This window comes from Condylura cristata, unplaced genomic scaffold, assembly GCF_000260355.1.
Source record: "Condylura cristata isolate star-nosed mole 26May11 unplaced genomic scaffold, ConCri1.0 scaffold00021, whole genome shotgun sequence".
Lineage (NCBI taxonomy): Eukaryota > Metazoa > Chordata > Mammalia > Eulipotyphla > Talpidae > Condylura > Condylura cristata.
In genome coordinates, this window is record NW_004567122.1 from 22,193,310 (window position 1) to 22,219,896 (window position 26,587).

The 26,587-nt window shown below is 35.3% G+C and overlaps 1 protein-coding gene across 1 annotated transcript in view; it reads left to right on the top strand.

The window, feature by feature from the left end:
* CHSY3 (chondroitin sulfate synthase 3) overlaps positions 1 to 26,587 on the top strand; it is a 220,096-nt gene that overhangs the window by 29,989 nt on the left and 163,520 nt on the right. The gene's annotated exons all lie outside the window — the stretch shown is intronic.

Consider the following 26,587-nt stretch of genomic DNA (forward strand, 5'->3'; position numbering starts at 1 on the left):
GGGTCAGGAGAGGTCTGCCGCACCATGTGGTCACCTCTGGGGCAGGTGGGAATCGAACTCATGCGGAAGTGGCTCTAGCTTCTCAGTGCTGCGCTTTAACCCGCTTCGCCACCAGGGAGGGCCCTATGTCATATTCTCTTAATAGATAATTTTTTGTTTTGTAAATTCCAGTTCTCCATCACTTATATATCTTCTTGAATTTTTTGCCTTTCCTAAAGACTGTTATTAATTGTCCTCCATTTATTTATTTATTTTTAAAGATTTATTTATTTGTGCATACAGAACTGGGGTACAAGCCAGAGGGGCAGGGGTGGTGGGAGGATTCACCAGAGACAGAGTGGGGAGCAGAACAGGCAGACTGATGAAATACACTGCTGAGGGGAGCAGCAGGCGGGTCAGGAGAGGTCTGCCTGCTCCACCAAGGAGGGCCCCTAGCCCTCCATTTTTAATTGCTTTCTGATATTCCACATTTCCCCCTTACATTTAAAAAAATCTCTCTTCTGATACATCTGTTGAGACATATTCTCTACCACATGCTTCTAATGAAAATGCTCTTTGTTCTTTAAATTTTGCAATTTCTTCTTTATGGGATTTGCATAGTTTGTTTCTACATTAGCTCTGATTGTGAGATATCATTTGCATTCTTCGGCAAAGCACTTGGCATGCTGAATAGTTGCCTTGGAAACACCAATACAGGTAGGGTAAGTACTGAAAAAGAAAGGGAGGAAAAGTAACTTGTAATGTTGATAAAATGCTAGGCACTGGTCTGGATTTTGAAATATATGATTTCATTTAACCATCAAACCCTGCAACATGAATATTATTATCACTACCAAGTTGTTTTCTTTTTAAATAACTATAATATAGCAAAGCAGGATTCAACCTAATTTCTCAAACATCAACTTCTCTGTAATTTTTAATTAAAAGGAAATGATAGCACAGTTATATATTTTGGAGAACTGTACTGAGAAGCATTTTTGTACAGCTTAGATTGATGCCAAGTATTTCTTCATGACACTATCTTTTTTTTTTTGGCCAAGGTACATTCAGATATACCAACCATTACAATACCATTACTATGAATATCATATTAAACTTATGATGTCTAACTATTACATAACTAGTTCACAGGAAAAAATATATAACAGACCATTACATACTAAACTGATTTTCACAAGTACTATAACGGTTATACTTTAGAAAATATGGACTTGTTGGAAATTTAAAGTCTATAAAGATTTCATTTTCCAATAAATAACCTTTTAAATTTTAATTTTCATTGTAACCTTAAATGCCACCCAACTAACTTCCTGATTAATGTTACAGATTTTGTTGAACTTTGTATATTTTGAATGTATTAGTCTCATACTTTCTGTTTTAGATTTTTTAAATGCCTGACAAGCATTCCTTTGAATTTTAAACAAATGATCAAATAAGAGTGACTAAAAAGTGTATAAAAAATGGCCATAGTTCTTTACATAAATTGCATTTATTTATTCATTTATTTTTCTCATGACAATATTTAGGCTTTATTAGGAAATAGCTTTGTCATTTCCCCAACGTATAGGAAAGTTTTCTTCAGATACTAGTAAATCTGGTAGTACTTATAAAATGATAGACAACATACACTGCTAAATAGTATCTAAAATTTCATGATTTGTGTCTAGGGGTTATAGATTTATATTCATTTCATTATAAATACATGAACGATATATTTTCAAGATTGCGCCTCTCTCCCTTTATTTCTTCAATACAGTTCTTCTCTCCATTTTGATTTTCCTTATTTCTATTCTTGTTCTAATATTCATACTTATTAGTCTACTCTCTTATCTGCTCTATTGATATGTTTTATCTTATTTCCTTCCTTTTCATATTTACATTCTGGGAATATATTTAAATTTATATTTTATACCTACTGATGTTTAAATTGGTAATATTTTAACTTTCTAAATGTTTTTTAATGTTCTTGGTTGCTTTTAAATTTTTTTAGAGCCTGTTGTTACTTTTACAGGTATGATATCCCCCCTTGGGTACTTTACTGTTCTAAGTTTGTGTGTTTTCCTTCCATAGCTTTAATTAGTGCCTTTGCCTTTTTTCTTTTCTTTTCTTTTCTTTTCTTTTCTTTTCTTTTCTTTTCTTTTCTTTTTTCTTTTTTTTCTTGTTCATGTTGTTGGTTTTCCTTGGAAATCTGGTGATTTTTGGTTGTATGCCCACATTTGAATGAAAGCTTTGGCTGATTATTCTAATTAGGCAATGCGGATTTCTTCTAATGTTGTATGACTAGGTCTGTTTCCTGCTGGGCTTTTCTCTGTATCTGACTGGGAATATTATGTATGAGGGAGAGGATGTGACAGAAAAGTATTGCTTGGACAGAGTGGGCAGGCAAGCAGTAGTCAAGTGGATGACCCTCAAGCCTAGAAAACTCTTCTCTAAGTTACCTTAAAGTTTTTGTAACCTGTACTTCTAGTGAAATATTATTCTTATCCATTAAATTCTATTTTGTTGCTGGTTATAAATTCTGGGAAATCTTACTTATTAGCAAGTTAAGAGTCAGTTATCTTAGACCCACAAAGCAGGATCAAAAGTAAGCAAATGAAGATACTTTGTGTTTCAAAATATCTTAGAGAAAAATCACGAACTTAATTCCTTATCCTTTATATAGGACTTCATTGATTTCTGGTTTTGCCTATTTTTCTAACAAAGTTGTTTCTTGTTTCTTTACCCTTAGAAAAAAAGAGGAATGTAGGGAAACCAAAGGGTCAGGGAAAAGGTAAAACTTGCAGACAAACTATAGATCTGAGGCATCTAGCAAGAGGGGGATCAACATAGGGGAGGGAAGAGCAGAAGGGACAATGGCAATGTGGTGGTGGATAATTATGGGGACTACACATAGGAGAGAAATCAAATATTTGTACAAAAATGACCACAATTTTATAAAAAGCAGAAAAAAAAGCAATTTAGATGGAACTAGATGGTTTGCTGAAGATCAATAATGAATGGTACCATACACATGACTAGTAAGGTATAAAATCTCCCAGGTTCAACTGTGTTCACTCCCTCCCTTTAAGGAACTGCAGAAGTAATGTCATTTAGATTATTATTGAAATGGCCAAAAGTTTACAAAAATTATAAAGATTCCCTGGAGAAATAAAATACAAGACTCAATATTTGTCTAATAATCTACATAAATGAGTTGTTACTCTAGTTTGTTAGCCAAACATAATCGCAAGCTGTCCAGGTTGCAGCTTGCAAATCGTGCCTTCTGAAAGAAGCCTTGGATAAACCCCAACTGAATGCGTTCTCTCTAGTCTATTTGCATCCTCATATCTTTATTCCCTTTCTTGTGACATTTACCAAATTTTGCTTCCTATGCTAATTTAGGAGCTGATACTAATGTAGATTTTAATCTTGTGAGCATGCATTTAATTTTAATTTTTAATTATCTCCTTGTATTTCTTTGATAGTATTGCCTTTTGGCATGTAAATGATATTGGTCAAATGATTGGAACAATGCTGATCTCATCACATTTTCTAATAATTGTTACTTGCTTCAAAGCAAAAAAAAAAAAAGCATTTATATATTCAGCATGTTGCTGTCTTTTCATGCTTTTCTTACATATATTCCAAATTTATCTCTGGGATTATAGTTTGTATTTTGGCTGATAATTTGCATCTTAAAATTTGGATGTTATGAATAAAACTCTGAAACATTTCTACTTTTCCCACATTTATATTTATTATGACTCAGTAGAGCAAAGAAACTCCTAATTTGCATGTAAAAGAATGTGAAATGTGTCAGTTTCAATGTTGTTAAATAGGGGAAAATAACAATAAACATATTTATGAGCTGGATGGTTGTGAACATTGTTCTTCAGCTTGACTATGCCGTTCAAGAAGCAAGATGACACATATAAATGGTTTTCACTGATAATAGTTTTAGGTTTATTTGCATTAATAAATTCTAACATTTCCTTTAATCGGGTTTACTTTGTGGGCATATTTTGTTGTAGGTTAACATACCATTTTTCCTGTTATTGTATTTCTATAAATCTCTTTTTAAACTTTTTAACACTTAAAACTTCTCTGACATTTATTATTTCCCTTGCTACAGAGTTAAGGTGTGGTAAGAATTTCTAATGCTGATTATATTGTTCAGACAAGCAGAAAATCCACAATCCTGAGATCTCTGAACAGGTTAAACTGACTTTAAGACTGAAGAGGACCATTTGCTGAAATTACAATGGCTTTTCTGGAACCACAGATCTCATATGCCCAGTTTTCTCCCATTCCTAAAGTACAGATAGCTCTATATCTGTGTGTGTGTGTGTGTGTGTGTGTGTGTATGGCTGAACTTTCCAAGTGGTACTCTTTCATTTGAGAATAAATTTTAGATCATTTACTTACTCCTTTTAAGGAACAATGACCTTATATATGATAAGAAAGGAAGGAATGTAAAAAAAAGGGATAATCTTTCCAGCACAGCTCTCATATGGTCTTTCTTGGCTTTACAGGTCTATTTCTCCACTTGACTTAGTGCACAGAAGGTCGTGTGGTGCACAGAGCAGACATTCACTACATATAGCTGTATAAATGAGTGAATAAAATTTCATTTCCTGAACTTTGTTGGATTATTGAAGATTTTTTAACAAAAATAACAGTAGAAAATAGTATTCAAAATATTTACTTTCTGATAATCTAAAATGATCTTTAATGTTGGAATTTTATCACTCTGAATGATAATCATTTAAAAAATCAAAAGTTGGTATGATATTTTTAATGGAATGGCGCAAATAAATTTATAATTTTATTATTTGAAAATGATAATTGTAATGATATGAGAAAGGATTTGGGCATTTTACCTAAGTATACGATACAGTGGAAATTAAAAACAGAGCAGTTGAGCTCCAACTATGGTTTTAATTAGGTTTATTTGTTGTGATACTTAAAACTCTTAAGTATAATAATTTCTGATAATTTGGCAAAATTTCATAAATCAGTTGTACCATGAATTATTATGTTTTAATAGTGAATGTCTTTCATTGTTTAAGAAATAAATTAATATTTACTTTTCATGATACTTAATACATTTTTGTTTTCTTTTTTAAAACTGATTATGTACTTTTATTTTACAACATTATTTTTTTCACAATATAGGTTTTCTCTTCCAGGTGTGGTCACCATAGTTTTCCCACCACCAAAGCACCCATAATCCTCTACCATATTCCACTGATCTTGTCTCCATCCTGCTTTCTTTCTTCCTCTTTTTTCCCTTCCTGGATTCCTTATAGGTATGGTCAACTTTCAAGGTTCAGTTTTAAAGTTTGTTTTTGTCTGATCCTTTGTTTGACTTCTCTATAATCCACATATAAGTGAAACCATTGGTATTTATCTTTCTCTTTCTGGTCAACTTCACTTAGGATAATCCCTTCTATTTCCATGCATGTCACTACTGTAAATGGCATAAGTTTATCTTTGTTGATTGCTGAGTACTATTTTTTTTAAAGATTTACTTATTTATGAACACAGAACTAGGGTACAGGCCAGAGGCACAGGAGTGGTGATACGATTCACCAGAGACAGAGTGGGATGCAGAACAGGCCGACTAATAAAGTACACTGCTAAGGGGAGCAGCGGGTAGGTCAGGAGAGGTCTGCCACGCCATGTAGGTCACCTCCGTGGAGGGGGAATGAACTCATGAGGAAGTGGCCTTAGCATCTGAGTGCTGTGCTTTAACCCACTTCGCCCCCAGGGAGGGCCTGCTGAGTACTATTTTTAATGGAATATTTTATATTTATCCTACTCCCAATATTAGAATAAAAAGGGAAGAGTGTTACAAACCACACATGCAATGATACTATGTTGTGTATAGTGTTCTGAGTTATCTGATTATAATCATTCTACCATAAAACTCTATTTCAATTTGTCAGTTGTTTACCTATTTATAACATCGGAGGTACATTTTCACAACAAATATGTGCACATGCTTCACTCATCAAATTATGACTTATTTTCTAAGCTACTCACTCTCACTACTGTATCTACCAGTGGAAATGATCAAGCCAGTAGAAAATTTCCACAGCATGTTCTGAATTGAAATTGTTCCCAGCTAGACTAGAATTGGAATGTTTGGTTGACTGTGGCAAGTTTGACTTGCTTTTCACCATAAATGGTACAGACATGAGTTTTCAGAAAATGGGCAATGGAAATTACAGCTAATGCATGGAATACACCGAAAAGGGTAATTGTTTCCTTCCTTCTCATTTTAAATTTAGGACTTCTGACATTGCTAAAGTTGCTCAAAATGCTTCTTTTCCTAATCATAACATACAAAGTCAGTGAAAGAAGAGGAGGTGTATAATAGTGATAAAAGGTTTTGAATTGAGAAAGAATAGCAAATGTGTTCACACCAGCCGTTTATGTCTTTCAGTTCTTTCATTTGAAGCCTAAGCAATATAGACAAAATTACCCGTTAGGATTGTCTGAACTTTCCAAGTTGTACTCTTTCATTTGAGCCTTTTAGATCAGTTGCTTACTCCTTTTAAGAACAATGACCGAGTATGATCACCTTTTCGTCTAATATCTGAGCACACTTGTACATAATATACATTTAGTCCTGTAATTTTTTCTTGGATACACAAAGACCCTAAACTGCTCCAGACTGAACTTATGCCCTGTGTCCTTAAATTTAAACATGATCACCAGGAGCCTCTTTTCTGATCAGTTTTGATTCCTTCAGCATAGTTACTGAACTAATCCCTACTTTCCCTTCATTAGCTCTTTTTTTTTTTTTGCATCCCTTCCTTTCTGATCATATATAAATCTGTTGTTCCTTAAAAGGAGTAAGTAAATGATCTAAAATTTATTCTCAAAGAGTACAACTTAGAAAATTCAAACACACATGCGCGCGCACACACACACACACACACTCACACACATACATACAGCCACATAGCTAGCTATATCATCAGCTACATAGCTATAGCTTCACATCAATGGTTTATAGTTTTATGACTCTTTCCTCTATACCATAACTTCTCTTAAGCTTCAACTATTTCATAAAAACACAACCTAACATCAACTTGTATAATTGTACTGTATTTATTTCTCTGGTCAATATTTATTTGGTTTCAAATAGAAGAACTGAAAGAGATATAAAAGTCTTGTGTGAACACATTTGTTATTCTTTCTCCATTTAAGCCCTTTTATCACTATAGTATACCTCCTCTCCTTTTTAAATTTTTCAAGACTTTTAAAAAATTTTATTTTCATTGTTATTGAAGTAATATTATTTTACATCACTGCTAGTATTCTGACAGTATAGAATTTTCCCCTTCAGATGTAGTGACAGTAGCACCCCACCACTGAAGCACCCCTAATCCTCCAACATAGTCCACTGTGTTCTCCCCTGTCCCCTTGTTTCTTAAGTCTTCTCCTCTGAAAGCTGCAGATCTATGGTAAGCTTTCAAGGGCTGATTTTAAAGTTTGTCTTTCTTATTACCTTGTCCCTCTCTACAGATGACCATTTCTTCCATCCAAAAGAAAATAAATCACTCTACGGAAATTCAGTTTCTCTTAGCCAAAACCAGGAAGCTAACCTTATTTGCAACTATCTTCCTCAGTTTTAGCTTCTTCCTTATTTACTTAAGAAGGGGGCCTACATTGCATCCAATGCCTATAATGCATCCTGTCTTGTTGCCACTATCCCCAAATCTCTAAAAATAATTCCATTATCAACTACTCTCTTTTTTCTCCCATACCAGCTGTTCCAACTCATAGGAATCACTCTGATCAGCATTCAGATTCAACACCTCCATGACTGAGTCCATGACTGTGACTACCATCTCCTGCTTGGGTCCCTTGTGCTCAGAATATAGCTCTATTCTCAGCCAAATTACATTTAAGAAACATAAGTCATTCATTACATTTAAGAAACATAAGTCACTCAGGAAGTCTGTTTTCTCACTCCCTAAATTCAAATCACCCTCAAGTTTTGGTGGTACTGCTTGGGGAAAGCCTCCAAAATAGCTACAGCTTTCCATTTCCAGCTAGGCTAGCATCACCTGATATTAATGAAATTATAAAAGCTTCCAAATTTCTCAACACTGTTCTCCCATTTGAAACTGTATATATCTTCAATGATTATAAATATGACCTGTCATTCTGTATAAAATTCTATAGATGCTTCCCATAGCAAAGACCAAACTCCTTCATGTAGCCTGTGAGGTCATGCCTGCATTTGCAGACTCTCCTTGCTTTCTTCCTCCAACCAAGCCAGCTTCCCCATCAAGCAAAGAAATCCTGCTTTCTCCTCTTTGATGATGATGTTAAGTGTCCAAGCTCCAGCTCTTTTTTGCATGTATTAACGCAAAGACAGAGTTCTGTCTTCAAGGGTTGTACTCAAGTAATAACTCCAGCAGCAAAAGAGCACTTATCTGGGAGGGTTGACTGAATCTATGAGAGATTACAAAGCCTGGATTGTGTTTTAGGATTTGCCTAGTATCATGTGGGCTTCTGTTGCATGTTCTGCTGCTGGAGTTCCGCTAACCTCCTGGTGGATTCTAGGAAACTCGAGGTGGCTGCCAGGGCCTCAGCTTCAGTGGTGAAGTCAATATGACCAGAATTTACTATTACTTATAATCAGCCCAACACAACTATGATGAAATGGAGAGAAAGGAACTCTGTGCTGAGCCAAGCACTAGACTTCTTTTATTAGAGAAAAAATACAATCTTATTTTATTATTCAGGCTAGAAAAGTGGACTATAGTTACTAAAAATAGCTTGCATCTCTAAAGCACTTTAATGTTTATGAATCTATTTTCACCTACTTTCTGGGTTGGTAGTTCACTTAGTTCTTCAGGTAAACACAACACTGTTTTTCAATTCTGTATAGAGCAGAAGCTAAGAGAAAAGCTACAATGTCCTTGTGACACTGGTGCAGCAGCCACATCTAACTCTTGAGCTGCACTTCCCGGGGTTAGCATAAAATTTAACACTATTCTGATCACACTGTGTACTATTAACATATTAGTGAAGTGTGATGTAGTGGGAAAATAACTAGCAAATGACATTGAGGAGTCAATTTTCAGCTGGTTTTCACAATGCAGCCCTCTATTTAGCAGTTAAATTGGCCTATTTTTAGTTGTGTTTGGGATGAAGCCCAGAGCAGTCCTGAACAGTGTCTACAACCTTCTGCTGGGTGTTACTTGCCCTTAGTCATCATCTGAATGTTTCTGATGTTATCTGACTCAGAAAATACACATTTTTCATTCGATTTTTTGCCTACACTATTGGTTTGGCTGATCCTGGGATCTATATAACCTGAGGTGATTTTTTTTTTAAAAACTCTACATGTGCATATATCTATTTGTAATTCACTTCCGATGAAACGTTTTGAGTGTATCGCACACTTTCTCTACCTTCATTTCTAATGAGGTTTGTGCCAATCAGGACTAGGTGGGTGGCTGAGGGGTAACTTCCTCTTCAAGCCCACTTTTTGGGTAAAAGGAAACTCTATTGGATAGGAATATGTTAATGGTCCAACGGCATCTTCAGGAGCTAAGCTTTTTATATGGACTGGAAATTGCTTACAGAGAAGATGCGTTGTTGGCTTTGAGGTCCCAAAGAGACCTATTGCAACTGCATTTAGTTGACTGCAAAAGTTCATTTATGTAGGAAAACAGATGTGCCCTTGAACAAGGTAGAATTCTTACTGTTCTGACCTAAATTCTCCTGTCCCATCCATCAGGTTCTTGCCTAACTTAGGGAGGTTAATAGGGGAAATGCGCTGATGATCTAGGAAGAGAAACAGATAATTATAACTTTTCCTGAATCTGGAGCTAGTATATTCCAATCAGACATCCATACATAGTTTGGAGGACTCTGATAGCTCTTTGTCCCTCTCTGCTAATATCATGTGCCTTTTCCTGTTTGGGATTCTCACCTGGAAATAGTCTTCACCATCTTTTATTTTAATAGCCACTATTTTACAGTGTAGGATGGAGTTATTCAAGATGATTTCCCCTCCTGTGAATAGCAAATAATATGTACAGAATTTTAATTATTTTAGAAATAATCTTAATTACTGACACAGACAGGCTATTATTAACTGTGGTGTGTTTAAAATTCAAATTAATGTGAAGAGTCTTTACATTTCTCCCTGTACAAATTCTTGAACTATGTATATATAAACATTATTTTTTTCCTTTTTTCACTTTTGGAGCTGTGACTGGAAACACTCAAGAGTCTTAATCATTCTTTTTTTCCCCCATGTGTTTTCTATCATTCAAACATGGATATCTTACTGAAATATGTTTAGTCTACTACCAAGAATATAGGTTGCAACATTGATAGCCTTTCATTTCTACCAACTTAAACTTTTTTTTTTTTAAATGAAAAACATACTTAAGTGTCCATGAGATGGTTATGCTAGTACCTATTGCCAGTTTAAACCAGTGAGCCCTGTCAACAGCATCAGGGACTAAAAGGTGAGCCTTCTACTTTGCCATTGGGGCACTAACCTTTGAAGATTTTCTTGGCAGCAGCTTAAAACACAGACACAAATGCTGGAGGTAGCAGTGGCTAGAGGTGTGTGGTGGATGGGCTGTAGGTGATAGCAACTGCCAGGATGCCAAGTCCCAAACATGTGAGGACCAATTTATATGCAATATCTATTTCTACTGCGACCGTGTCTTTTTAATTCAAAGTAATAGTTCTCATCTCATCAAAGTTTTACATGACTAAGAGTGTGACTATTTGTTTTAGCAAATTTATAGGCAGGAGAATTTTTTTAGAAATCTGCTTTGTTCAATGCTGTATCTCTATCACTTGTTTCCACATCTCCCTGGTGCCTCATAGGTACACATTAATTTTTGTATAAAAGAATGAATGAATTAATGAAGTCATTTTGGAGGAGAAGTCAAATGCTCATACTTTGGAACTAATCCCTTTTCAGCCAGAACACAACATAGGCTATTGTTTTCTAAAATTTCATTTTAATGTGACATTTTCATAAATACATTAAGAACATTGTATATAATTTGTTCAAAACTTTGAGTGCCCATTATATATGTTTAAGGTGCTAGGGATTTTTTTTTTATTTATTACAAAGTTTATTTTTAAATCATTTTGCACATTTTTTTTTCCATCTCGACCATAGTCCCGTGCATTTCCCTCCCTTCCCCCCTCCCCCATTTTTGATCCTGTTCCCCACTCCACCCCCACAGAATGTCTCTGGTCTATGGTTGTTCATTATTTTTGTTATTTTCTCGCCTGGTCCATTATACTCCTGCTATGAGTGAAACCATCCAGTATTTTTCTTTCTCTTTCTGGCTTATCTCACTAAGCATGATCTTTTCCAGCTCCATCCAAGTTGCTGCAAAAGACATGTGTTTCTCTTTTTTGGTTGCTGAGTAATATTCCATTGTATATATGTACCACATCTTTCTAATCCAGTCATCTACTTTTGGGCATTTGGGCTGCTTCCATGTTTTTCCAATTGTAAATAAAGCAGCAATAAACATGGGGGTACAAGTATCTTTTTCAATCAGTGTTTTTGTGTCTTTTGGATAGATACCTAGGAGTGGGATTGCTGGGTTGTAGGGAAGCTCCATGTTTAGCAGTTTGAAGAACCTCCAAACAGTTTTCCACAGTGGTTGTACTAGTTTGCATTCCCACCAGCAATGCAGGAGAGTTCCTTTTTCTCCACATCCTCGCCAACATTTGTTGTTGCTAGTTGTTTGAAGATGTGCCATTCTCACTGGGGTGAGGTGGTATCTCATTGTGGTTTTAATTTGCATCTCCCTTATTACGAGTGATGTTGAACATTTTTTCATATGCCTGTTGGCCATCTGCATTTCCTCTTTGGAGAAGTGTCTTTTTAGCTCTACTGCCCATTTTTTGATGGGGTTGTTTATTTTTGTTGAGTTTCATCAGTTCTCCATATATTTTTGTGATCAGTCCTTTATCGCTACTTTTGTGTGAGAAAATGTTTTCCCAATTAGTGATCTTTTGTTTGTTTTTAGAAATGTCTCTTTTGCTGTACAGAAGCTCTTTAACTTGATGTAGTCCCATCTATTTATCTTTGCCTTCATTATTGTGGCATTGGGTGCTCTGTCTTTAAAGATGTCGCTGAAGTGTATGTCGTGTAGTGTTTGACCCATCTTTGCTTCTAGGTATTTTATGCTTTCTGTTCTTATGTCTAGCTCTTTAATCCACTTCGAGTTGATTTTTGTGACTGGAGTGAGGCAGTGATCTAGTTTCATTTTTTTGCATGTAGCTTCCCAGTTTTCCCATAAGGTGCGAGGGATTTTAAGGTGAAAATAAACCAATCATGGTTCTCTTGGAATTTACCTTTTCGTTAAGGAAAATAGGCGACAAACCAACAAATTATTCTATGAGAAATGCTATTAAGAAAAATCAAGAGTACTCTCTCAGGTAATATTTAAGCAGAAACATGGATGATGTGCCTATCAAAAGAAAGAATGTTCTAGGCATAACGAATATAAAGACTTTATAGTGACAACACCTCTGTATTTTCAAAGGCCTAGCAACACCACTGAAGTATAAGAATAGATTAAGAATACTGGTGTACAGTCAATGAAATTCTGGGTGGGAGCTGATCATTGTGGGTTTGTAATCCATTGTAAAGATCTTGATTTTCTTTTTAGTAGACTGGGAAGCCAGTGCAAGCTTTCTGAATGACTTGGCTATAGAATGATCAAGAAGAGTGAATAGAATCTTCTGTGTTACCTCTGTGGGTGGTTGGCTAATGCAGTCCCCAATTACTGTGTCTGTGGTATTTGTAGTACTGTTATCATTAATTCAAGACTATATACATACAGAGCTTGCCCAAAAGAAATGTATAGCTAAAACAGATGACACTGCCCCATGCCTCCAATTTGCCATCACACATTTATTTAAAATTTATTTACTCCTTTTTATTATTTTGATATTACAAATTCCTACATGAAATCCCTTGGTATGAGTGTTAGCAGAAGTTTGGATCTAAAAGAAGTTTGCATTTCAGGTGTGATGGCAAGAGAATGGGCAATGATGTTAGGTTCATGCTATTTCATAAAAAAAGCTCTGAATAGGTGCCAGAAATCTGGTTAACTTCAGGTTAACTTCTGATAACTACGACATTTGACCTTGGCAAATGATGTCACCATTTGAGTGCTTACACTTACCACCTATAAAATAAGCAGCATGTGGCTAGAAGTTTTCCAAGGACTTCGACAATTATTTTCTTAGTCAACTTGGGCTTCCAAAACAAAATACCTCAGATTGAGGGTTTTAATAATAGAAATTTATTTCTCACAGGTGTGGAGGCTAGAAGTCCCAAGATAAAGGGGCAGTCACCTCGATTTCTGGTGAGAACACTTCCTGGCTTACAAATGGTCTCTTCTTTATGGAATCTTACAAGGGCACTAATTTCATCACAAGAGCTATTTCCATGTGGCTTCATTACATTCCAAAGACCCTGCCTTCAAATACTTTTGTATTGGCTTGAGCACGTAACACTGAAGGGGTTCTAACATTTAGTAAATAATAGCCAGCTTTTAAATCTGTGACATCATTATGTGTTTTTTCATCTTATTAAAGATTTCCTAAGCTACAATGATCCACAATATGATTTGAGATGCAGCTCATCATAAGTTTGCCAGTTAAGGCACAAAGTTAAATATTATAAGTGTTTTGCATTATGAAATCCTCTATGTCAGTTATCACGGGCTATTTTAATCCTACAGTGTGCCTTGAGGTTGTTCCACTTAAACACATTCATACAATACTTGTGCATTCATGCAATACTTTTGAGAATAGTTGAAAAAAATTTTCATGTACTCTGTATCATTGAATCAAGACAATTGAGAGGTATCCAAAAAGAAAACTGACATAATGGGAGGTTACTAATGTCTCGCATATGATAAATGGTAGCTGTCTTTCCACATTTGCCAGCTGTTTTCTGCTTCAAGTAAGTAATTATTCTTTGCAGCAATAGGAAGGAAATGTTAAAAAAAAAAGGAAATGTAGAGACATATTAATACTAGTTAATCAGTTTATACTAGCTCATTAACTGTCTCTTATAAAATATATAGACAGAAAAACATTTAAGCTAGTGAGGTCAGGATCTTACATTCTTATTTGATGAGGAATAGTTGACCAGTTCGTCTCCTATCCCATGCATTCTGGATTCTATCCATCATAAGCATATTTTGTTGAATGGGTAGGAGCGGGGGCAGAGGGAGAGATCTATATACTTGCAAAGATATAAAGGGTCATCCCAACCTTATTGACAACATGCTTCATTCTGGATGTTATTCTGAATTTGTATTAGAGGCTATCAAAGAAAAAATTCTCTTTAAAGTATCTGAAATACCAAGTGGTTGGAAAATAACAGCTGTTATTAAAGGAGTGTTTATGTGCTTAAAGCTAAAGTTTGAACTATTTTTCTTATATTTAATCTGTTCATATAAATAAGTTTGTGTTTGGGAATTATCCAGTCAGTGCCTTGGGCATAACAGGATGTTTCATTTGGTAAATGGCTATAATCAATGTGCTGTTTCTTAGCATATGATTCATAGGAAGGTTGGTTTTTTTGTAAAATTGCGAACACCACAAGATGAAATCCTGGTATTTTAACCTATTTATACAATAGCTCTTATCTTTCTTGAATTTCTGTGTGCTTATATGAAAATGGGACAACCATAGTATGGGCGACATCATATGGCTGTAAGGAGCATTAAATTGGATAATCAGATGTTAATAAATAATGTTTTTGATATATATATATATACATATATATATATATAGTCTACTGACATAACACTGGTTTATAATACTATACAGTTTTAGGTGGGCAGCATTATAAGTTAGTATCTGTGTACATTACATTATGTTCATCACCAGAAGTCTAATTTGCATTAATCACCGTTAACACTGACCCTTTTTATTTAATATACCTGATTCCCATTTCCCCTTCTCTTCTGGTAACCACTATTTTGTTCTTATAGTCTGTTTGTTTTAATTTTGTTCATATCGATGTTTCTCTATCTTCCGTATGCGAGTGAATGCATATTGTGTATGTTTTTTGTCATGATTTACTTCACTTAGCGTAATACCCTCTTGGACTACTATTCATCTGTTTAGAAAAGATAAACTGTTTTTTGGATCTAGAAAAATATATAAATTTAATATTAAATTTTATTTTTAGCATAGTATATTTTACAGAAACCAAAGCTAAAAGATATCAAGATATATTCATCAAATCTGTTTGGGACTCATAGCGCCTGTAAATTCAGCAGAGATTCTTTGTTAAATGGGAACTGTTTCAGTGTTGTAAAAACTTCTGGTTTGATTCAGTGGATACTTGAGATAAAGACTCTAAGCTGCCACTGAGGATCAGTTTCCTTGAAATGTGTTTAGTGCTGGCATTGAAAAGGGAAAGAAAAAAAGCAATAAACAGTAACAATAAGAAGAGAACCAACTCCTGGCTTCATTTTTTTCTCTCCTGGTGACAAGTTGCCTGTCTAACACTGGGCATACTCTCAGTAATTTTATACTTACAGTCAAAGGACTCCTTGTGTAGGGTCTCAACATGTCTAGTGTTACTTGTGTCTAGAGCAATTTAAGAAGGTGGTAAATGAATGATTCTGACCATCTTCTATTTATATAACCGATTTAGAGTGACAGAGTTGTAATGGAAAAAACACTCATCTTATAATCAAAGGACCCTATGTTTAAAATCAGACTTCAATCCTCTCTGCCCTCAGTCTCCTCACCTATAAAATAAAATAATAAGTTCTCTCATAGATTCTGTGGTCTAATGTGTTTCACATATAAGAAGCACCCCTTACATGTTAGTTAAATATGAAAATCCAATTATATTTGGCTGACTTGATTCAAACATTAGCTTGGAAAAACATCAACATTTAACTTATTTGAAGGTGGTCCCTTGGGTTTTGGTCTGACCCATGGTTTATCTCCACATGTATAACAAAATCATTTTTCTGTGTATATGGGACTAAAATGAATTTAATTTAACTACTAGATTCACTTATTAAATTTTCTTTATTTCCCCAAATTGAAAATCAATGATACTCTTAAATTTTTTCAAATTTTTACATACTTAACAGCATAAAGTCTTTCAAATCTGTCAGCAAAATAATTTTTAAAATCTAATAACTAATTCATAAAATTGTAAAAGTTAAGTTAGTGAATGATAAATGAGTGAGATATAAAAGCAGGGATTTATTTTAGATAGATATTTTAATCTGAATTTCTTCCCTTTAACCTCCCCTCATTTTTCCTTCTCCATTGGAGGCATGGTAGTCTTATTTAAAAAGGGAGGGGGGAATGGAAACACTATTGCTCCCTTCAGATAAATGTATTTACTACATACAATGAACTTAATAAAATGAAATTTACCACAAAACAATTGTATGACTCAGGTGGCAGGGAAAGGACAAAGTAACAGCTCTAGCTTCTCAAGGTCTTTACCGCAATCAGGAGGATAATATTTGATATAGGGAAGAACAAGAGAATGGTTCCTGGGCAACACAATGATCAGGAGGCTAGACATCTGACTCAGGCAGGATTAATGAGCACAGAGCAAAATCCAGTTAGAATTCTAAGCAAAAACCTATCTTTTAATGCATATTGATGGGAAGGAAGAAAAGAACATTATAGGGCATAAGGTACAGTTTAAGAAGGATGAGTTTAAGAAAGCAGAGAATGAGGCCATTTATAGAGGATAATAAGTTAACCTTTTCAGGTCACATTTCAATAGGGTTAGTAAAAGAGTTTGAAGGGAGCTGGAGTCAGTTAATGGAGGGCTTCTTAAACCAGGTGAAGAGTTAATATTTGATCAAAGAAAAACTGAGTAATGTGAATAAACACTATTTTCAAGTAATCATGCTTGATAAATATACTTATATGACATATAAGTTATAGATATGAGTATGTATATATGTAAATATAAATATGTATACACACACACACACATATATATCTTGTTTACCTTTAAATACTCTTTGAAGAGAATAAAACAAATACTTTTATTTCTTTAGAAATTGGAATACAACTTCTAATTGTTCCTTTTCTGCTTCAATATGGCTTTTCTTTAAAAGGTCTAATAGTTACTAGTCACATCTACCATAAGTTCCATAAAATGTTCTTAATTATCTGAGAAAGCCAAATGTGATCTGGATTTTCTTGACAAGAGGATATTGACTTTCACTAAGACTGAATTGCGGTTACAGACCTTTAAGCCTTTATCTGCATCTCATTAACTGGCATGCGATTTGGGAGAGTGGCTATTAATTATACAGAAGCTGGTGAGTGAATAGAAAGGATCATTCAAAGGCAAGCCATGCTTAAACCTGACTGTGTCCTGAAGCATTGTACACTTCATCTGATAGGCATTAATTTGCCTAAGTGTTTGGAATCAGCCATAGTAAGGGTTTTTAAAGGACATATTTAGAAGCAACATTAATGTCTAGGGTTTCCTTTTTGTTCATTAAATTTAATTTACAGCTTAGTCATTTTTCTTGCATGACTGCTTGAAGTGACAAGAAAGGTATATATGATATAATAGGAATAAATCCTGAGACTCTTCAGATAAGTTTTTATGAACTAAATTTCTTGTTCTCTCATTATAAACTATGATGGTATACTCTTCCAAAATACATTTCAAGTTAAAATATTTCCTGTGTATAAAGACATTAAAAAGATGCAATCCTTACACATAATGTTAAGACGTCAACAAATGGATTGTGTTTCGTTAAATATAGATTCTACTGAAAATCTAGATTATGCTTTCATTTTTATTAGAGGGAGATCTTATAATTTTACAAATCCACACTTCAATCCATAGATTAAAATGTATTTACAGCAACTCTATGTGCACTCTGTGTTCCATTTTATCAGTATAGCTAATGCATTTGAAGTTTGGTCCTATGTTTTCACATTTGACCTCTTTAAAATCAAGCACATCTAATTTTATATGCAAAATTCCTATAATTTTCAGTTTCAAAATTACCTGCTTTGTTATAACAGCAAACTTACTTTGACTGTAAAGTGAAAAAGTATTCTGTTACATCAAATCATTTAAATGGGTAGCTGAAACTCTGAACTTGTAACGTTTACCACAGTCGTAGTGTGGACAGTGTTTAGTTATCTGATCTAACCAGTTGGTTTCTCATTAGTTTATTAGATGAGGAGTCACTGTGTCTGTAAATGACAGATATTTCACACCCTTTGATAAAACAAAAACAAAGGAGAAACAATTTTGATTTTTGCTAAGTGGTAAACAGTATGTGGCAATAAAATCCAGAGCGTATAGTCTAATGTATATTTAAAAACGCTTCATCAGATTTGCCAGACCATAAAAGTCAGTGTTTCCCAAAGTCCAGGCTTCTGGTAGTCCATCTGCATCTCAAATATATGGGGTATTTGATAATGCTGACTTCTTGGCCCCATTCTTGACTTAACTGAATCAAGATCTCTAGAAGTCTGGTAATCTACCTTTATCTCACTTCTTGGGTAATTTATAACCACTGATTTAAGATACATTTCTAGAATGGTGAGTGATTTATTTCTATGAAATGTGTTTACACTTAATAGATTTATATTGTAGTTAACTCAATGTTACATACTGGTATATATTTATAGCACTATTATCTTTCAAGTGAAGTATGTATGGGTCAGTGGACATATATCAATGCCATTGTGATAGGTCATTTTATAAGAAATGATATGTCAAAAAAACTTACACTATGTGTAAATATATACCCATACACAAATAAACACATGGAATTAAGAGGCTGCATAGCTAGGGCTACATAAATTGGTATAAATTTGGGAGCAGATTACTATGAATACCAGTATGTTTAAAATAGTTGATACTACTTCCATTATCAAGGTAATGATTTACTCATCAATGTTTAAGTTTAAATGTTACTTAATATAATCAAATGGATCATGCTGTAGGATGCATATTTTCTTCAACTAAGCATAAGATAATTCTATTCACTAGTTGTCATTAAGTGTATACTGACTGATTGCATGCTAAACACATTTTCTTGCTTTTTCTGTAAAAGCACTTAATTTGAAATGCTGTGTTGAACAACTATCATTTATTTTTCTTTGCCTCTGAGTGAACTCAGACCTGAACAGAAACTTTTTCATAAAACACTTAATTCATTTATCTTTACACAAAGGACATGCACTTTCAAAGAATGATGTACATGAATTTGCAAGATTCTTTGGAGAAATGAGTAGAAAATTTATTCTCCTCTTCAATCTTAAAATTCTTTTTTTATTCAGTGGTGGAATAATTTGGTAAGGTATCCTTAAATGCTAGTTCTACAAGAGCTGAAGGTCAGTGAGAAATACAAGTTTAAGCAAAATGTCCTTTTGCAACTAATTCCTTAAAGTAGTTTCTTCCTGTTGAATCAAGTGCTTGGCCGGGGGGGTGGGAGGTAGGGGTGGAGGGGGGTACTTACAATCAAATATTATTATACATACATTTACTTGCTGAATAAGTAAAATGAATGAACACTGCACTTTTTTTTCAGTTTTTCCAGCATATGAGTCTCTTTCTGGTTTTAGGATTCTTGCAACATGCTGTGCCTCTGCCTGTAAAGAGGTGTCCCTAGTTTGCAAAACTTCTTGCTTATCATCCTTTAGATATTCCCATGTGAGGAGAAGGCAGTTTTATCAGATTGGCACTGTTTGGCTACTCTATTTAGTGTAGATCTCTACTTCAGACTTCTGTTTGCTTCTTTCTTAAAATTAATTACAACTTGTAATTGTTTCTGTCTGTTGACTCATTTCTTTCTTTCCCACTGGGCTGTAAGCAACTTGAGATTTGATGAAATATTTGTTTTGTAAACATTTGAATCATCTGGCCTAGCCAAATGATTGTGTGTTTTTAATATATTTTGACCTAAGGAGGGAGGAATGGATGGATAGGCGAGCAGATTTGTGAAGATGTATGCTCTTGCTTGAAAATGTTTATTGAGAAGTGATTTTTTTTTTAAAGATTTATTTATTTGTACATACAGAACTGGGGTACAGGCCAGAGGCTCAGGGGCGGTGAGAGGATTCACCAGAGACAGAGCGGGGAGCAGAACAGGCAGATCGATGAAGTACACTGCTGAGGGGAGCAGTGGGCGGGCCAGGAGAGGTCTGCCACGCCATGTGGTCACCTCCGGGGCAGGCGGGAATCGAACTCATGCGGAAGTGGCTTTAGTTTCTCAGTGCTGTGCTTTAACCCACTGCGCCACCAGGGAGGGCCGAGAAGTGATTTTTAATGACATGCTAACATGAAATAATGCTTACATTTGATCAGTGGTGAGGAATGGATAAACCCTCAGAATAAGTCTATATTTCTTAAAACCATTTGGGTGAAATTGGAGTAACTGAGCTGGAATATTTTGTGGCTTGTGTCATTTTTCTGTGGCTTTGTGTCCTATCTTAGTTACACTGTTCACTAACACTTGGTTGATTCTACAGATATAATTTTCTTTGTATAAACGCAGGCATACTTTTTCTCTTCTTTATAAAAAAAGATGATTTGTGGGTGTAATTTGATTAAAAGTACCACCAGTTTTCTAGACTGTAAAACTGCGTTGCTAGATGTCATGCTGTGATTTGAATTTGGTGCATGTCTAAACCTGATGATGTGTGTGACAGCAGTGGGGAAGAAAGTGAGTTGCTGTATGCAGCTCTAATTATTATTGTTAAACATCAATGTGAATGCCACTACTATGCTAGATAAATAGAAGCTCCTGACAGCTGTTGTCCATGATAGTAGAAAATTAGGGTTTACGACAGTATGTACCTGTACAATGAATGTTTACCATACTACTAGTGTACTGTTTAAAATACTTGAGAACACTTAAAAGAAAATGGAAGGTACTGAAAAGGTCCAAGAGACTGAAAGTGGGTTTCAGGATTGTTCTGTTATCTACTTTACATAAGATAGAAACAACTCTGCATTTTTAATTTTAGTAATTTAGAAGTACATGCATTTCAGATTTTTGATGTTATAGAGAAATCTAGTAGATATTATTAACTAATTATACTAAGATGTTTTACAGATATGCAAAAATAATAATAAAAATGTAGAGTTGGTTCTTCACATGATATACATTTAGCTTACCTTGTATCATTTATTAATAAAAACTAGCTTTAGGATACTATGTACTGTAAGTTTTGTTATTATATTACCGGACGCTGACACAGCCAAGTTTTTAACAGTTCTATTATTACCAATGGGAAAATTGTAGTTTTTACAAGTTAATTGTGTAATGTCATATTGCCAAAAAGTTGTTGAATGTAGTTTAACTTCTTTCAGACCCCACATTCTTTAAGCTGTGACATACTGCATCTGGAAAAGAGCCTCAACAACTTAAAATAACATTCAGAGACACTGTAATGTTCAATTTAGTAAATTAACAAACATGAAAGTGACCCAGGGGCCCTCCCTGGTGGCTCGGTGGGTTAAAACGCAGCACTGTGAGCCTCCCAGCCCGTTTAGTGCTGAGTTTGGGGGAAAGAGGTAGGAGCAGGGAGGTGAACCACATGGTGCAGCAGACCTCTCCTGACCTGCCGGTTGCTCCTCTCAGCAGTGTACTTCATTAATCTGCCTGTTCTGTTTCCCACTCCGTCTCTGGTGAATCCTCTTAATGCCCCTACACCTCTGGCCTGTACTCCAGTTCTCTATGCATAAATAAATCTAGGAGAAAAAAAAAAAAAAGAGTGACCTGAACTGAGAATTGGGGATAGACTAAAATTATGCATTGTCCCACAGGATCTTGTTTTTATAAAATGATATTGTTGCTGTAGATAATTGTAAATTTCTACACTGCTTGGGTGCTACTGGGAATTCAGCTACACTATTTTTACACTTCTCTTCACTTCTAGCTAATTCAAAAACATGAAAGGGTTCCTTCCCCTAGAGCAACTCTCAATGTGCTTTGTTTAACCAATAATGACTAAATCTTTCTAGCAAGATACACATTTCCCTAGGAATCAGTTTGGAATTTTGACTGAAATAAAGCAGGTAATTTGAACAAAAAACATCAGTATTGCCTACTACTTATGGAGTGAGTGTAAATTATTTAGAGTGAATTAAAAAATATATCATTAGCATTTATGTTAAAAATCATTCCAGCTTATGGCCCTCCCTGGTGGTGCAATGGGTTAGGATGCAGCACTGCAAGCTGGCCCTAGCCTCGTCAGTGTGAGTTCAATCCCTGGCCTGGAGGTGATCCACATGGCGTGGCACACCTCTCCTGGCTGGCCTGCTGCTTCCCTCAGCAATGTACTTCGTTGATCTGCCTGCCCCACTCTGTCTCTGGTGAATCCTCTCACCTGCACCTCTGGCCTGTAGCCCAGTTCTGTATGTCTAAATAAATAAATCTTTAAAAAAAAAAAAAAGCTTATTTCTAGATAGTCACTCTGAACACTCAAATACAAGAAACCACTTATCTATCCTCCTGTTCCCTAAATTTACCCTGCTGGATATTGACACACTTCCCCTACTCTATAGGGTTCTCTGTGCTTGGAATATTTTAGCAGTTTTGGCAAATCTTATTTGTATTTCCTGTTGGCTCAAGTGAACTTCCCTGGCAAAGGTGCTCTCAATTATCCACATCCCCACTAGCCCCCCCTCCCCAGAATTCTTTTAGTCTGTATTGTTTCACAGTCTTTGTTTTCTAACCTTTTGTATGCTCATTCATTTTAGTCCTCTGTGTGACAGTATTTTCAAATAGACTGTAAACATCTGGTAACCAGGAATTATATCTTAATCATTTTACTTGTTTGTTTTTATAAGACCCCACCAGAATAAAGGCACAACAGGCATTTAATATACAGAGGTTCAAATAAGTCCAATTACTAGGCGAGGGTCAATGAAACAACAGTTTTAGCCACAAGGAATCTGCAATGAAATAATTTGCAAGAGTCACAAAAGTGTAATTGATTCTACTTAAAAATGAGAAATCCCATGCTGAAAACCATTAAAAGACTAACTGAACATTAAGTGTGCACATGACATCATTACTGCAAACATGTGGGCTATCAGATTATTTACATCAGTCTGATTGCCTTGGTATCATCACAGGCTGTGTGCTTGTTTTTGCTTTTAACTAGAAAATAAAGTTCAAATGGATCTAAGTCCCATAATAGCCCATTTTCAGGTTTTCTCTGTCAAGTAGTATAAATACATTTCATCTTTCTCCAATCTATAATATTCTAAGTAACAACATCCACATATTACAATATTTATGTCATAGAGTACTATTCTGTTTTTTTAACTCACTAATAAGCATTAGGACTTATCACTAAAATTATAAATGATACATAGTTGGTGGGAAGAAGAGTTCCTCAGAGCCTGAAGTAGTGTTCTACTCCTAAGTGCCTGTGATTTCTCTTTCCATTTGAAGTGGGTTTTTTTTTTCTTTTTTAAAAGATTTACTTATTTATATATAAAGAACTGTGGTACAGGCCAGAGGTGAGACAGTGGTAAGAGGATTCACCAGAGTCAGAGTGGGGAGCAGAACTGGCAGATCAAGGAAGTATCCTGCTGAGGGGAGCAGCAGGGTGGTCAGGAGAGGTTTGACATGCCATATGGAATGTAGATCACCTCCATGGTGGAGCTCGAACTGGCATCAAAGTGCTTCAACCCACTGTACCACCAGGGAGGGCCCTGCAGTGGGCTTTAACCTCAATTGCTCAACAGAGTAATTTGGGCTATAATTCCTTTGCTAAATCTTTTCCTACAAAGGAGGAATATTCCTATGCTTATATAGTCATTTTATTTGCATTTAGTATTTGAAAAAAACAACAAAAAAAGAATTTTTCATTTAAATTAAGAATGTGTTAGTACTGTTAGCCATACCAATACCAAAACATCTTAGAAAAATCCCTCTACACAGACTTCAGGATTCCAAAAATATAAAAGGATGCAAAATCAAATAAAAGAGACAGGATGATGAGGACACTTAACTTCTGTCATTGGAATGCTTCCCTTCCTGCTTCTATTTCTAATTTTCCAGGATGTGGTAAAATAAGCTCAACTTTTCCCTCTCTGTCTGCATATACATAGACTGAGGCATCCTACTGTTTTTTGATAACCTAAAATTCTTTATGGTAGCAGACCTTCTTAGCTAAGTAAATTCTTTTGTGGCTGTTTGAGGAGTTCTCATTTGTGAAATCTGCACTGTGAAAACTATGTGCACATGTGCACGTGTATGTGTGTGTGTGTGCATGTGCACGCATGCTGGTATCTGGATGAACATGGGATATGCCCTACCATTTAACCCTTTTTAAAAAAGGTTTATTTATTTATTCCACTACAAGAACTGGAGTGTAGGCCAGAGGTACAGAAGATAAGAGGATTCACCAGAGACAGAATGGGGAGTAGAACAGGCAGGTCTACTGAAATACACTGTTGAGTGGAGCAGCAAGTGAGACAGAAGTCTGCTGCCCCATGTGGGTCAGCTCTCTGGCCAGGGACCAAACTCAAAGTGCCTCGTGGCTGCCAATAAGCTGAGACAATCCCTTGTGTCACCAGAGGCCTGCTACATTGAACCTTTAAGGATACTTTCACACATGCACTGTGCACTCAAAACTAGAAATGTAAAAGGCAAGAAATAATTAAGGAAACTGTCCTCTGTGTTCCTCCCCAAATGTGCAGTTCTTAGATATTTTGCATACCTTAGATATCTTGCAACTTTTTTTGTCTTTGTCTCATTACCAAGTGTCTTGGTTTTGTACCATGTCATGACCATCATCCCTGTTTCACAGACCTGCTTTATCTCCTCTGCTCTTTTCTCCCAGGCACTGCCCTTTTCCTTCTTTCATGATCTTTAGCCCACTGATCCGATCTTGTGATGGGCCACTCCCATTTTCTCACCCCATGATGAGTCTCATGCCTTCTGTTGCCCTTGCTCCGTGGTTGTAACTCTCTCCTATAATCTTTGCTTTTCTGTGCCCTTTGATGACTTTGCCATTAAATGCCTCTTGTGTGAGTTATCTTTTAGCTGTGGGGTTTATGAAACCTTTATGCATAGATCCTGCCTACATTGATCATGTTTTTAACAGGAATTTGACTCCATTCACAAAGACTTTTGATTTATCATATATTATTCAATGCAAGAGAATATGCTTTCCAAAAAAAAAAATCCTGTTATATTTTTTGTTTCATTTCATTATACTTTCTACAAGCTATTTCAAAGAGAATCTATTGGCTCCTATATATACTGCTAACTTAGCTAACTCTAACTGCATATTCAAATGAAATGAGGAAAATTTGTCTTTTTCCTGAATTATATCCCTATATAATTTACTGTTTTTCTGAATATAAATTCTTGTTCCTGTTCTAATGAGTATAAAACTGTTCCTTTTGAGTAGTTATGAAAAATTTGAGGCAATTTAGTTCTTCACTGTACAAGTCAGGCCTTTAAAATTTCAAAATAATTGTTGTTTCTCACTCTCTTTTCTGATACCCACTGCTGTTTGGTGTGATTTCCTTTAGAATTTTCAACAGTTTATATTGTCATTTTATAAAACTGCTCCATTTTTTACAATCATTGCTTTCATCAAAGTTCTTGTTACCTTTCCTAAAGAAATAATGGCTGCATCCTTATAGTCAGTCCATCCCTGTCCAAGTGATTGCTTCTACAGTCACCTTTATATAGTATGTTATTTTGGATAAAGCATATTTATCCATAATGTTCTTCAATGTCTCCCTTTTGCAAAAACTAGACTCTACAGCAATATCTGGTCCTGTTTACATTCTCAATAAAAATTACCCTGCCCCCTATAAAACCCAAGCCGCTTTTATTTTCCCTTTGAATGGTTTGCTATTTCACAACATCAGGACTTTTTATATACTACAATATATCCACAATCTGTAAAGCTTTTATTTTGTTTCTTGAGAAAATTCCTAGCTGCCTTTGTTCTTAACAGATTGACCACCTCAAGCTCTTATAGTTGTAAAAATAACTTTTAGCTCAGATAAATGGATATGAAAAGTTAGGATTTCCTCAAATCTATTTTGGGGTAAATGTGATTTCCTGGCACATAAGTTCATCTAGTAGTCCTTAATCAGAAGGAATGCCTTTGCGCTGTGCTGGCCATTTACACTGATCTGGTTAAACTCCTGCTTGTGAGTCATGTAAAATGAATGGAATGTGCCATTGGGTGTACAGATGATCACAGTAGGAAGGAGACGTAATTGGCCCTTAAGTGGACTGACTTTGACTCGGTAACACTGTTACCTTTTATACGAATTGGACTGTCTGAGGAACAATAATTCCAACTGAAGTGTTAAAAATCTTTTTATGTTCTTTCTCAACTTCAGTGCTTGTAATAGAGTTCTGGTTGTTCATCCTTGAATTGGGATTCTAAAAATACCAAAATCCTTTAAATTATCTCTGGGGATATAAAAGTGCCATGGTTGAGAATAAAAAGCAAAGGTCCCTGTGTACTATGGTTCTTTAGGCAAGTGTGGTTGGTAGCTGGTGCTGTTTACAGTTCCATAGGAAGGTCACACAGCACAGCGTGAAGGGTGGTGATGAGC